Source organism: Melospiza georgiana, chromosome 1 (assembly GCF_028018845.1).
Source record: "Melospiza georgiana isolate bMelGeo1 chromosome 1, bMelGeo1.pri, whole genome shotgun sequence".
NCBI lineage: Eukaryota > Metazoa > Chordata > Aves > Passeriformes > Passerellidae > Melospiza > Melospiza georgiana.
The window spans coordinates 148,399,526-148,414,422 of NC_080430.1; positions in this window are offsets into that span (position 1 = coordinate 148,399,526).

A 14,897-nucleotide genomic window follows, 5' to 3' on the forward strand; every position below is an offset into this window, starting at 1 on the left:
GACCAGAGTCTTTGGCATTGTATTTCAATGAAGATCATTGAAACCTACTCTCACTTCTTGCTCTTGATCAGTGTAACACAAAGATTAGTTATACCAGAAATTCAGGGTGAAAGCTGTATTATTCTGTTTCAAGTATCACTTACCCTTTGAGAAGTCAGATGCAGAACAGAGCAGCAGGGGAGGAACTAGTGGGTTTCTCAGACACTCCACAAAACTGAGGATTTTGGAAGAAAAAAATTATTTTATAACATTTGTAAGAATGATGGAACATATACTTCAAATTCAATAGCACAAAATTGCTTAGCTTGAAATTCTTTTTTTTTTTTTTTTGGTTGGTTGGGGTTTTTTAAAAGAAATAAGGGGATCTATTCCGAGAATCATTTAAGTAAAATATGAGCAAATCTCATCAGCATTTTTTCCAGGTTTCCGTCATGGGTATTACCTGAGGAATAACCTATAGAGAAAGAAAATTTGAACATTTAAATAACCTTAAGCTTTTAATTTCATTTGAGGTGTTTCTCAGATCAACTGAAGGCCATTAAGGATCATTAAGAAATTTTAAACAATGCAGAGTGAACCATCTGCTAAAATTCTCCAGCTTAGTATGTTTCAAATGTTTTGTTTTCCATTTTTTAAAAAAAATTAAAGTAAGTGAATTTGGTTTGGGATTTCTGGGGATTTTGTTTCATTGTTTCCAGGCAAACATGGAAGAGGAGAGAAGGAAATTTCATAAAAATTATTCAAATCCTCTAAAACAAAAACTTGTGCACAGTGCACTCCAAAATTGTCCACAGTGTACAGTATCTTCAAAAATAATGAAAGGGCTTTTTTTTTAATATTTACAAAAATAAAATATAAGTTCTCCCACTTCAAATAAAATTCTTCTGGGTGTCGATCACAGAACTCAAGGTGAATAATGAACACCAAACGCTGAAGGAAGACCTCTGCCTTATTTCAGGTCCAAAATGCTGTTAATACTTCATAAGGAAAGGGCCAATCCTTTCAAATCATCATTCTTGGTTCCTCTTACCCCAGTATTTCACTGGTGAATGCCAGTATCAGCTTGTTCTGAGTGGCTGGGGACTGAACTTGCCTCAAAAACAAATAAATGCCATAAAAATCTTTATAACTCAGTTAGAGAACAGTTCATAACTGGCAATGCAACATCCTCTGAGGGGAAGAAAACATCATGAAAATATTACAAGCTGCAGAAAAATGTGGAAAAATCAAAGATGACAATCACCTGAGAAGAGGAAAAGAATTATACATAGGCTGGCATCAACAATCTGAAGCCCATATTCTTTTTGAATTGATAAAGAATCAATATTTCATACAAGTGTAATTAGTACCAAATCTAAGAAAAAGACAACTCAGCCAAGTAAGCAATGATCTGTTTTGTGCAATGCATGCTGTTCATGCAGCTCTGTGAATGTGTCTGCATGTGCACATGTATTTTTGTGTGAAAACACGTATTTGTGCATATTGCTTCCCAGGAAATCAATGCAATGCCATGTTCTTGCTTAAACTTCTGCTTTGTATTATGGATCCTTGGGGAGATTCATGGCCTGCTAATGTAGTGCAAATTGTCTTACAAGATTCTTAGCAGTGGTCAATATGTTTACTGTTTTAGAGAAAAAAGCATTATCCTTGAGAGATATGGCTCATATCCTAAATAACAAAGCAATGTTTAGTGAATAGAAAGCAGAGAATACAAATAGAGCTTATGCTGAACATATTAATTTTAAATTATATGGTCATATTTTCAGCACTTGCTCAGAGCAGATTTTGCTTGACATAGTAGAACTGCTTCTGATTTATGTCATGTGGATAATAAGAGAATCTGTGCTGCCATTTAAATGCACTTCATTGGAAAACAATGAAAACAATTCCAAAGGCATGCATTGTTGAACAGCATAAGCAGTCCAACTGCACAAGCAAGATATCTGTATTGATCCAAACAAAGCAATTTTAGTCTTACAGGGAAGAAAATAGAAATAGAGAAAACCAAGATTGCATGGCTTGTCTGGACTTGGCTTAGCTTGGGCTGATTTTAGCTTCTTTCACTTGTGACAATTGTCCAGCCATCAAGTAAGTGCCATCAAAATTTGTTTAAGCTTTAGTTTAGCTTTGTGTAGTGTTCTGCCTATTGTGCATGGATAAGCAGTAAAACAAATACCGTTCACAGCCTGAAGAACCACCTCACAGCCCCAGAATAAAAATGTCGGTTTTAGGCAAGGACAGGAACAAGAGGACACAATTAGTAAGGCTTTACAAGCAAATAATGGTGGCCAGACACTGGTGACCAAAGGCATAAGCAAACATATAAATAAACTGGTATGAGTCAGGTTAAAGAGGTTTCAGAGAGAGCAAGAAAACAGGAAAACAAGTCTACTTTTGTACTGGAAAGCAATGAAGTACTGGGTGAGTCACTGGAAGAATGAAAGAGAATTTTCTTTTAGAGAAGGACTGAAAGTTATAACATGTAGAGGCAAATGAACACTGCAGAGGTGAGCATAACACCACAGAAGAATGTATAGGTCCTAGAAAGATTTTATCAGTCTTAACTCTGTTACTAGCTAAAAGTGTTGTTTCATCAAAACTGTCCTGTAGCAACTATTGCATTTGATTACACTACCTCAGTGTCTATTCCAGTAACCATAAATTCTTAAATCTGTGTGTAAGGTGTTTCTTTTGATCCAGAAACGTGAACAAGGCACTCCCTCTCTAGAAATAGTGTCTGAATAAGGAAAGAGTGGAGGACATGGGGAAATAGGGAATAACTCCTACTCCTGACTGCCACCCTGCTTGTTAGCAGTCTGAAATTTAGGAAATTCTTGGGCCAAATATGTTCAATATTTCTTTTATTAACTAGTCTTCCATGAATTTTGATAGACCCTTTCTAGAGTAATATGGCGTCTTCTGAAAAGAGCTACCACAATTCAATTATGCATTTGGTTAAGAAGATTAAAAAACAAAACAAAACAAAACAAAACAAAAAAAACCCCCAAAAAAACAAAAAAAAAAACCCCAAAAAACAAAAAAACCCAAACACGTCAGTACTTTCTTCTTTTGAATGCATAGAGCTCTTCTTCATGCCAGCATAACATTGTACCTTACACTTTATATGTTTTAAATAACTATCTTCTGAGCTACGCTTTAATGTTATAAACATTATGTAAGTTATTATTTTGCAATTCATTAAAAGTTAATGAATAATATGAGAAAGATATTGATTCAGACTCTTTGGGAATCAATTTAAAAACCTCAACAGAAATTCTTATCTTTGTAAAGCCTTTATCCTGTTCTGTTTCTGCCAGGCAAAACCTCTGTTTTTTCCTTGGGATTTCAGAGAATGTAGTTTGCAGTGCAGTTTAAACTCAAGAACAGGCCAACAAGGCTTATACAGGTCATGCAAATATTTTGTGACCTGGAAAATGTAACTAAATATGAGATGGTTTCTAAATTGAAGCTTGATGCCCTCAAATAACTTACAGTCAGCATTCTATGGAAATTCATTGCTTTTCATTGTTAAGAAAATAAATGAAAGCTAAAAATTCGTTCCTTAAATTAGTGGTTAGAACAGGTTTCCAAACAAGTCCCTTCATCAAAAGATCGAATATTAACAAAGAAAAGACTTTGTATTATGAGCCTGTTTTTGAGTCAGAACAGCCTTACTTTTGACAGTATGACAAAGACTTCCTTAATAGCTTTGTTTTTATGACTGACATTCATCCAGGTGAACTCAATTGATACCAAGGGATTTATTTAACAGGTACAATAAACAGGTCTTGGCATTTCCAAACTAATTTCCTTGACCTGATATAGAGACATAATCATAATCTTGGGTCGTCTCACCAGAAATTTCCCCCATTCCTATTAAAACAAAAAAAATATTAGAAAAGTTTAGCCTGTCATTCACAGTGGAGAAAACTTTATGATAGTTCATTTGGATATTAGGAAGATATTCTTTACTGTGAGTGTGGTGAGGCCCTGGCACAGGTTACTCAGAGAAGATGGGGATGTCTCATCCCTGGAATCATCCAAGGCCAGGTTGGATAGGGTTTGGAGCAACCTGATCTGGTGGAGAGTGTCCCTGCCCATAGCAGAGAGTTGGAAAAAGGGAATCTTTGATGTTCCTTCCAACACAAACTTCTCTGTTATTAATTTGAGCCCTCTCTCTGTTCTCAGTGAGGGCAGTCTTCATCCCTGAGTACTTGTGTCTGTGATGAATGGGTGTAAATAGTCCAGCAATATTTTAGAACAGTTCAGGTTTCCTCCTTTTGGTATTTTTTACTTTTCAAATCAGTATGTGAGTGACAACCTTGTACTGCATTGGGCCTGAGTTCATATAAAGGATTTTTCTGCTAGCAGGGATTTGTTAGGCATAGTGGCTTTGGCAAGCAGAAGCTTGTTAAGGAGCATCAGAGCCCTCACTCAGAAATGCTTTCTGCAGCTGACTGACATCCCCAGTACCTGTGTATCCATGGTCACAGATCACCATAGCTGAGTCTCTCTGCTCTACTGGTTTAATTACAAGGAAGAGTTTGCTTACAAAATGAGTACTCAGGTTTTGTACCTTATTGACTTTGTTACATTACAATGTCACACAACTGCAGTTAATGTGTTGGCTGTCTTTTGTGACCTCTCTGACTTTTTTTTTTTTTTACTTGTTCTTACACAATTTGTTAATTTTATTAACAATATTCTCAGAAGATGGCATGAGATTTACAATTGTTGGCTGAAGATGCCAGCAAAGAGTTCTGGACAGTCTATAACTACAACATGAGAACTGGAAGACCAGCTGAAGTAGCAGGGGTTGCAAATTTGGAGCATCTCCTGAGCACTGAGGATGCTCAGAGAGGACCCAAATAATCTTAGTCCTCCCTGAGCCACAGAATAATGCTATTAAAAATAGCTGACTTCTGAATGTGAACTCATCCATGTGGAGTAAACAAGTGGAGCACAGAGATCTTTGATTCAATAGAAACCTGAGAAATTCAATAATGATTATGCAGAGCATTTATGATTTTACCTGTCTGGACTTATAAGCCCTCTAGTTGTGCTTGTTGGGAATGATGTCCCACATTCTCTCTGTTGGCAGAGGTGCAATATCACACAAATACAGCAAAAAATAAATTGTGCTGCTTTTCATTTCCACACCTTTCTGGTTTGGATAAGTACAGAGCATTAACTGCTCCTTGTATAAACCCAACAATGCTTCACAAGGCAGAGCATCAGAAAGCCACAATGCTCAGAATAGCAGTTCTCAAGAAAATAATCCCCCTTTTCTTCCTGCTCCAATCTGTGGTCAAAGGTTAATGATCTTTAAATTGTTTCTGTTTTATGGTTTTTACTCTTACAAAGAGCTTATGAAAACAGAATTCTTGGTATTAAATCACAGAATCACAGAATTAACTAGGTTGGAAGAGACCTTAGAGATCATTTCATTTCCAATCCCCCTGTCATGGACAAGGATGCCACGCATTAGAACTAATTGGTCCCCATCCAACCTGGCCTTGAACCATTCCAGAAAAGAAGAATGGAGCTCCATGTGCCCTAGCCAGAGCTTTGCAAATCTTCACACCTCCTCAGGCCCTCCTGCTTCTTTCTTCTAATAATGGTCATGCCCAGCTGCCCTCTTATGAACTGAAACCACAATTTAATCAACATGGATTTTAAGAACAATTGGGTAAAAGACTTATTAATTATCATAGTTCATCTGTGGTACATGATGATGTCTATTATAGGCCCTTAATACTCAGCAGCAATGTCTGTAATTCCTGAGACAGCTCATGTCAGGAATGTGCTATCAGAAGTGTCTGACACTCCTAATATGTGTTAGCATTACCTGTTGAGGTTGTCTTGGCTGCTGTCTGAAAACAAAGAAAGAAGGCTGAAGATCCATTACCATTCTCTCATGCAAGCTCTGCCCTGCACTAAATAGATAATCAGCACTGGATTTATTTGTATCTCCCCTTGGCACTTTTGTATTCCCTTCCTTCCTCTGCAAGAAAGCTCAGCAGGATTTTTAGCTTACTAGAGCCCAGTGCAGTAATGTTTGCTAAGAAAAGCTTTTCAGCAATTTTTTTCTTGATGCTGCTTTTTGTTTTGTTTTGGGTGTTTTGTTTTCTTGGTTGATTTTTTTCCCAATTCATCAGAAAATGCTTATTCGTGTCAAGGAAAATTTTACTGAGAATGCCCTATCTTGGTTGTATTTGGAAATTTCCTGAGGTTGAAGATGAAAATGTGGACCAGAAAACTTTTCCTTCATTGTTGAATACCCCAGATCATTATGGCACATACAGAGTCCAAATCCTTCGTTCCTCCTTTACCTCAGTGAAGATCAATTTAACAAAAATAGAAACAAAAAATTCCCCATCTGAAGTTATCATATGAATAAGTGCAAAATTTTTACTATTTAAACATTTTTTTATTCCTTTATAATGAATCTGACTGGCAGATTTGTGTGAAGTTTAAAATAAGGGACTAGGCTGCATTCTGAATCACATGAAAACAAGTGCTTCAACTTAAGTCAGTTAACACACTGGGGAAAAAGGATATGTTTTTACCTGTTCATACTTATTTGGAAGTTCATAAAACTTACATTTTTCTTCTGAATTCCTAAGAGAGACTAAGAATTGAGTGGGAGAGATGTTAAAGAAAAACTAAAATCAGAGATTAAAATAAATGGCAAGTATAGAAACATCAAGTGTTCTTTTAACAACACAGACCTGAAAGAAATTCATCTGACTGAAAAAATGAGGAAACACCTGCACTTCACAGCCTGGCTGCCAAGTACATGTAGTGAAGCCCCAAAATTCTCAGTTGTTAAACTGAGACAAATCTAAGAGCTATGCAAAATTGTACCTTGAGTTCCACCTGGTCAGTCTGACTGACTTCACTGAGCATGAACAAAGTTACTCTTAGACCTTTCAGAGTTATAGAATTCTCACATGGGTTTATTTCCCACAAATTGCGCTCTGCTCCCTCAGTCTTGCTGGGAACATTAACACCATAACATAGAGGAAATAGGAGTATTGAAATAGGAATACTTCAGTGTTCTGTCCTGTTCTGTTGTGTCTTTTCATTGCACAGAAAGAGGGTTTGGGGCTTGTTGGAAAGGAATAGCTCATCTATATACCTCATCTTTCAGCTAGCTTAAGTAACGCACCTCCTGCCTGTCCCACTTGTCTCTGTTGGTAATTCAGGGAAAAAGAAGAGCAAAGTGAGCCAAAAATGGGAATGTGGGATAAAAGTTTATTAGAGGGAAACCATAGAGTTGAGGAGTGGTTTATGCTGGAAGGGACCTCAAAGATGTGGTAGTTCCAAACCCCCTGTTGTGTGAGGGACACTTCCCACTAGATCAGGTTGCTCAAAGCCCCATCCAGACTGGCCTTGAACACTTTAAGGGATGGAGAGTTCCACAACCACTCTGGAATTCTGAGCCATTAGAGCTTTAAAACATTTCTAGTTCAAACCTGGTACTAAAATTAAAGTATAATTGTACGAGAAGAGAGGAAATAAAATTTTGGTTTTATCCACTTCACTCATACTATTCAACACTTGAAAATTCTAATCTTCAGACTCTATTGGCATTAAAACTCCAGGGTATTTGGGAAACTTTGGAATGTATGAGTAGTTGCTGCAGTACACTTACAAATTAAACTAATCCTTAGTGATAACAGTGCTTATCAAGAAACTGGATCTGAAATATTTATCTACTCCTCACCCCACTCTTCTAATATTAGCATAGTAATCTCTTTCCTGTTCAAATGAAGCATTTGTAATACTACTTTACAGTATGTTTCTGATGTGTTCTGCCCTTGTTTGTGTAATTCATGTTTGAAATGCAATAAATATTCTGAAGAACAAGAGAACTACATAAATCCTTTCTTAAATCCTTCAATCTTTAGATTAAAAAAAAATCCCCGCATTAATGTTTGTAAACCCAATTATGGGACCAGGTCCAACCATTTATGGCTACATTTGCAATTCAGATCTCTGTTAACATGAAGATTAAAGAAAGGATTAGTTTTCAGCCCCAAAAGGCACAATTTAGCAGCCAAATATGAGTTGTTCATCAGATGTGCCAAAACATAAAAATGCAGGAAAGATCAAAATGGTCATTTCTGATGTCTCGTCTTTGAAACAAAGACTAAAACCATTTTAAATGCCTTAGCATTCTGAATCTTCCTGTAGGACTTGCCAAATTGCTCCTTCTCATCCTGTCTCATTGACATTAAAAATTATGAAGGCCTCAGCTTGGGTGCCTTTTTGCTGAGGGTAATTTGACAGCGTTAGTGGAGTGAGCCGCTGCTCCCATGTGCCGACCCGGGGCAGCAGATCTGGCAGATAAACAAGTCTGTGACAAATGGCACTGACATCCCTGTCAAAAGAAAAGACATGACTCAGACCCAGAATCTGTACACAGCCCAGTGCTGGCTTTCAGTGACAAATGGTTTTAGTCTGACAGTGTGTTTCACTGCTTGAACTTTCAACTATCAAAACAAGACTCAGAAAAGAGGGAACACGAGAGAAATCCACACATGCAAGCAGACAGCCTGGCCTGCCCACTCAAACAGTACTTATAAATTTTTCCATTCTTTTGGTACCCTTATCATTCCCTGGACAATATTTTATTTCTCTTCCCTTTTCTTTTTTAAAGTTAAAAGAATAAAACAAGGAGAGTTCAATTTCATTACTTGCAAATCCAAGCATTAGAAAAGAGCATGTGATATTTTAATGAAATCTCACTCCACACAGGACATTAAGTTTCACTCACCCATGGACAGGGTCTTACATTTGGTATTAGAGTAATGGAAAATTTAGTTAACTTCCAGGCAGCTATCCATGCATGCTTTCAAGGCATCAGCAGGTAGGAAATCAACACTGGGCAGTCCCTTCTGAATGTTCATCATCTTTTGGTGTTAGCAGCTTAGATCTGGATTTCTAATTTTTATTTCTCTGCCTCCAAATTCTAGCCAGGAATTAGTTTAAAGTTTTTCTGCACTAGAATAGAAAAAAACCAAAACCCCTCACAAAACAAAACAAAAACAAAACAAAACTAAATAAAACAACCACAAAAAACAGTGGACTGCTGTAGTGTGTGTCCATGTCAGTAAGTTGGCATGGGGGCTCTGCAGGTTGGGCTCTGTCAGGAGAGGCTGTGAGTGGCTAACTGTGTCAGACAGCATCTTCTAAGTATCTTTTCACAAAACCTCTATTCTAGAAATCTGTTTTTCATTCCTATTAATTCCAATCCTGTCTTTTAATTGTTCTATTTAATATAAAAATTAAGTGATACTTTCCCTTACTTTAACTGACTTATAATCTCCAAGTCATCCTACTCTTTTTGTTGTGGTTTTGACAGGGTTTTGTAATGTTCAATTATTATATCCCATAATAAATATTGAATTCTATATCCAGAGATCTTAAAAAGTCCCTAAAACATTTGCACATTTTGGAGGCATTGTGTTTTAATGAAGACAGATAGTGACTTCCTCAGTAACCAGTAATTCAAAATTACCTATTCTGCACCTGTGGTTCAATAGTGGGTATTTTTTTTTTGGTTTGGTCTTTTTTCCAAATACAGAAGAAAATGTCAGTGTTTTCTTAAAAATATTTATAATACTGATAGACTTATCCTCAGAATTTGTTTCTCATTTGCATAGTATTTTTTTATTTGAGCCATTAATTTTACTTTTATAGCTTAGCTTTTTGAATCTAAATTTACTTTTGGTGATTTCTAATTTGCATCAATTATTATATTTTTCTTTTATTTCTTTTGATAGATATTGATTTTTCTCTTCTATGTGTTGCCTTAATTTATCCACTATGAAAGGTTAAGAGCTAGAAAAAAATAGTCCTCTTTAAAAATTTTGAATCAGTACCTCCGAAATAAATAGTAGAATAGTCACAGGTGAAGCTCAGTTCATAAAGTTCAATTTTTCAAAGATCATACAATCATAGAACCACAGAATGTTTTGGGATGGAATTGATCTTGAAGATTATCTAATTCCAAAGGTACGCCTTCCACTAAATGAGGTTGAGTAGAGATACTCAGATATTATGTTTCTTTTTATTTTTTCCTTCTTCTTTCCATTAAATTCTCCTTAGCTTGGAAACTGAGCTTGTTTGAAATGCTACATATAATTCATAGAGACAAGCTAATCACTGGCTTGGAAGCTGCTGGTTTCCTAGGAAGTGGTGGTCAGGACCATCTTACAATCAGTGAAACAAAATAAAAGTGATTTGGACTATCTTTTATCTTCTTTTATTAAATATAAGCAGGTTATAATCACCAGTCTCTAAGCAACAGACAGATACTAATCCAGCAATTAATTCACCTTTATCCATATAATGAGGTCCAAAATAGAGCTGGCTTGTGTTAAACATGACACCTCCAGTGAGGAAGAAAAAGGAAAAAGAACCTACCTGTATGTACATGCATTCAAGGACTCTAATGACTAACTACTGTCTGTGTGAGACCTTTAATATGTCTGCAAAATTGAAATTTTCCTTAGTAACACAGTTTTTATTTCAGTTACATACAGGTATTTAAAAGCAACCCCTTTGCTCTCTGCCTTCAATAAGAATCTTGAATAGAGTCCGTTTCCATCCTTTGCTATTAAACCCTTTGGTCTTTTGACATGGAGATCTGGGGACCTATGGATGCTAAAACTGGTACTGACATTGCTAGTTGTGACCGACACCATTTTTTCTTTTCTTCACCCTTTCTTTTCCCTTGGTCAACCTTTTCTGGTTTTTCTAAACTCATAATTGGAGCTGGAAACTCCAGTAATGTGAATTAACCCAACATCAACATTACAGTCACTCCACTAACACCTCTCTTTTCTCAGGAGTGGGAAAGCCAAGTCTGGCCCCCAGTTTTGTAACACAGATCTTGAAGCAAGTAAAGGAAAGGGGAATTGTTTTCCATTGTGTTTATTACAGCTATTTAGTCTACATCACACAAAATTTCACTTTAATGTAGTTTTAATATAAATTCTATCTGTTCACACTTGACTATTCCAACTACTTTCCAGAGAGACAAAGTCTCCCTGTTTGTCTTTTTAATGCATAGTGTGTAGGGTGCCCCATGCACACTATGCATTATTTATGGTGCCAAAATGCTCTTGCCATCACTCATTCATTGTCAGCAAGTTATCAGAAGATGGCAGCCAGCTGGTAAAGAGACCCAGCTTCAATGAAACTAGACTTTTACAATAATATAGAAAAGGAATTTTTAGCTCAGTGTACTCATAGCTGGCTATCAGCTCCATGAGGAGCTGCCCTATGGCCTCTTGAATGGCAATAAAGCACCTTTGGTGAGTCAAAGATTGCACCCCAAGGAACCAGTCAGCTTAAGACTTTTACATTTAGGTCACTACTTACACATTACTATTTCTAATCACCGGGGATTGTTTCTTCTACTTCTTTTATATGCCCAAACTGCAGGGCCTCCACAATTTCTTAATTGTGTCATATATATATATATATATTTATATATATATGTGTGTGTTTTATTAGTAGCATGTAATTTCTTGCCAGTGCAACCAAAACTTAGACAAGAATACACTGAGAAGATTTTCATTTTGCCTGCAACTTTTGCTTCCTCAGTTGAGCTGCTAAGAGTACTCAGGTGGAAGACAGCTGCAGTACCTTGGAGAGAGCTGTGACACAAGAAAAGACCATCATTTTTGACTGCTCATTACTGCTCTACAGGTACAGGCTACATCCCTCCAACATCCACAAACTAGTTTATTTAAGTGCTTTCTAATTAACTGATAAAATTACAAGGTTTTTTTGAGACTAACCAGCCATTGCAGTTAACCTAAGTAATTTTGTCTGAATTTAATCATGTACTGCTGATGAAAGTTTTTGCAGGTTGAGCGACAGGATTGGTAATATGAAGGGGAAAGCAAGCAAAGCAGGGGCAGAGACAGTAATCTCTTTTAACCTAACAGATTCTGAAGGGAATGTCTGTCAGTGGTTTCAGTTACCAGGAAACAAGTTGCAAACGTTACACAAAATCCCCACATAGTCTACACTGGAAATTACAAACCACAATATAAGAAAAAAGATAAATATGCCAAATTAGCACAACTGCAGGCTCCTCTGCTGCTGGTCATGATAGCAGATCCTTTTTCATACTGTCCTCTTTTTTTCTGTTTCTTAGATCCTTCAGCTAGACTTTAAACTTACCTTGCTGGCTCATTAGGAGAGAACAATGGTAAAAAGTAAAACCAGGATTATCTGGTGTTCCATTTTTCATCTGGTTCTGTGTGGCATTGAACATTTGGCTTCAATGTGTGCTGCCACCATTAAAGATTGCATATTTTTGATTTAGTGGCACTTGGCCAGTTTTTCTCTCTGTTCTCTCCTGGTTTTTTGTTTTTGTTTTTTTTTTTTTTTTTTTTTTTCTCCTGGAATTATAACTGCTTAGAGGAAATTGACTCTGGAAGGTAGTGCCATATATAGCATGAGTTTGGCATTCATACAATCATAAAATCTTTAAGGTGAGAAAAGACCTCAAAGATCATCAAGTCCAATTGTTGACCCAGAACCACTGTGTTTACCCCTAAACCAGGTTCCCCAGTGCCACATGCACCTGCCTTTAGAACACCTTCAGACACAGTGACTTTACCACTGCCTTTGGCAGCCTGTTCCAATGCATGACCAATTTTTCAGTGAAGAAATTTACCCTGACATTGAATATTAGGAAAGCTCCCCTGGCACAGTTTAAAGCCTTTTCCTGTTGTCCTGTCACTTGCTACTGGGAGAAGAGACCAACCCCCCAGCTGTCCACAACCTCCTTTCAGGGAGTTTTAAAGAGAGATAAGGTCCCTCCTTAGCCTTCTTTTCTCCAGATTAAACAACCCCAGTCCTCTCAGCGTCTCCTTACACAAATTGTTTGCCAGACCCTTCACTAGCTCTGTTTTCCTCATTTGGACCTTCAAAACTTCTGGGCTGTTATCAACATTCACAATGCATATTTTCAAGAAAGATTAAAAATAAAAAAGGTTAGTATGCTATCTCACTCTTTGTTAGGGTGGATGCAGCTTTATTTAAACATTGTTAAAAATATACCTTGATGTCAGCCCAAATAATGGGATTTTTTTGTCAATGACGTTTTTAAATTTTATTTTTCAGAGAAAGCAGCTAACTGAAATAAGCATGTGCAGTTCTAATAAAATACATCCCCATACAGATCTGCTCTACACACCTCTTTAGAATTTTAAACTACTTTTATTATTTTATGTGCTATTTAAACTGACGTGAAGATTTGTGGATACTCAAAGCCTGGAGACTATAAAAGAACATTCATAGAGATGTAAGGTAGAAGGGATTGGTTTGTTTACTGTTTGTTTACTCTCTCAATATAAAATATGTTTTTGAGCTAACTTGACCTCTCTTACTTACTAGGTGCATGAATTGCTTACTGATGTCTGAAAGTACTTCACTTCCATCTTAGCCACTTCATTTATGTGCAGAGATTTACCACTGCTCTCAGAAGTTCCTTGTTTTGTTAGGTTCTGACTTACAACATACAAAAGTCTCTGAAAGTGTTTCTTATGTGCAATTTGGCCATCCTGGCCATGCTCCCTCTCAGCTTCTTGTGCACTTGTCCGCTGGCAGAGTGTGGAGATGCTGAAAAGTCCCTGACTCAGTCTAGCTGTCTATGGCAACAACTGAAACATCAGTGTATTATCAATGCTCTTCTCATACTATATCAAAATCATAACACCCTACCAAATCAAAACCATGACACCCTACCAGCTACTAAGAGAAAACTGACTTTATTCCAGCTGAAACCAGGACAACACTGAAAACTACTGAGTAGTTATTTGTTGGTAAGGATTAATCACTTGACCTTTGCATGAAACTAAATCAGGCATCTTTTCCTGAAATAAAATATATTAAATCTATTTTCCTTCCTGAAAATTCCAGCTCCCAAATTGTTATTAATTAACTAGATTTGATTTTATTCCTTAAATATAAATCCCCCCTGTTCAAATGCTCCTCCATTCACAAGAGTTTTTAAGGAACGTGTGGTTCAGTTAGAGGGCAGGTGTGTGTGTCATGGTTAAAATGTTCTCAGCTGTATTTACAAAACTCTCCTCTTCTCTCCTGTTTGAAAATGGCAGCAGGGTAACTGTTTATCAGTTCAGATTCTCCTGAAAGTCAGGGAAACATGTTTTTAATATTCCATGTAAATCCACAACTCCACCAGCAGCTGTTTCTATGTGTGACTATAAGGGAACTGTGCAAGGGTGCTACAAAAAAGAAATGACTGCAGGGAAGCTTCTGCAACACAGGTGGAAAGCAGAAAATTTTTTAATTTACTATTTGAATCAGATCTGAAATCAGCTGATTTTTATTTATTAGTTCCAGAACTTTAAAGAACTAAGGATAAGTCTCATCTGACCAATACAGACATCTGTAATGTAAACACCTAACCATCTACCTGACTAGCACGTGTGAATCCAGCCCCACTAGACAGTGGAGAAAAATGGATATTATTAGGGAGCAAGCCAACTCCCTGCTGTAGCTGTTCATTACACAGTGAAATAGAACAAATATTTGAAATGCCAATTCTTCACTGACTTAATTTTGAATTTAGATAGTAAGCTTAGAAACACATCTCTACCCTGTCAATTCTTGCAGCTGATTTCCCCTCAGTGGGTAGGATTTATCCCATCAGTTTCAGGCTCTTATTTTTAGGTTTTGTCACAATTTGACAGAACTGTGCTCTCTATTCTCTCAGAGAGGGACAAATGTTGGCTTTCCCCCTTTTAAATCTGGAGAGAATGAATCCCACACCTGGTCTTGACTTAGAAGCTATCCAGGATCAATTGAAATTTGTATCTAAACACTGAGTTTGCAAAGAAAATTTT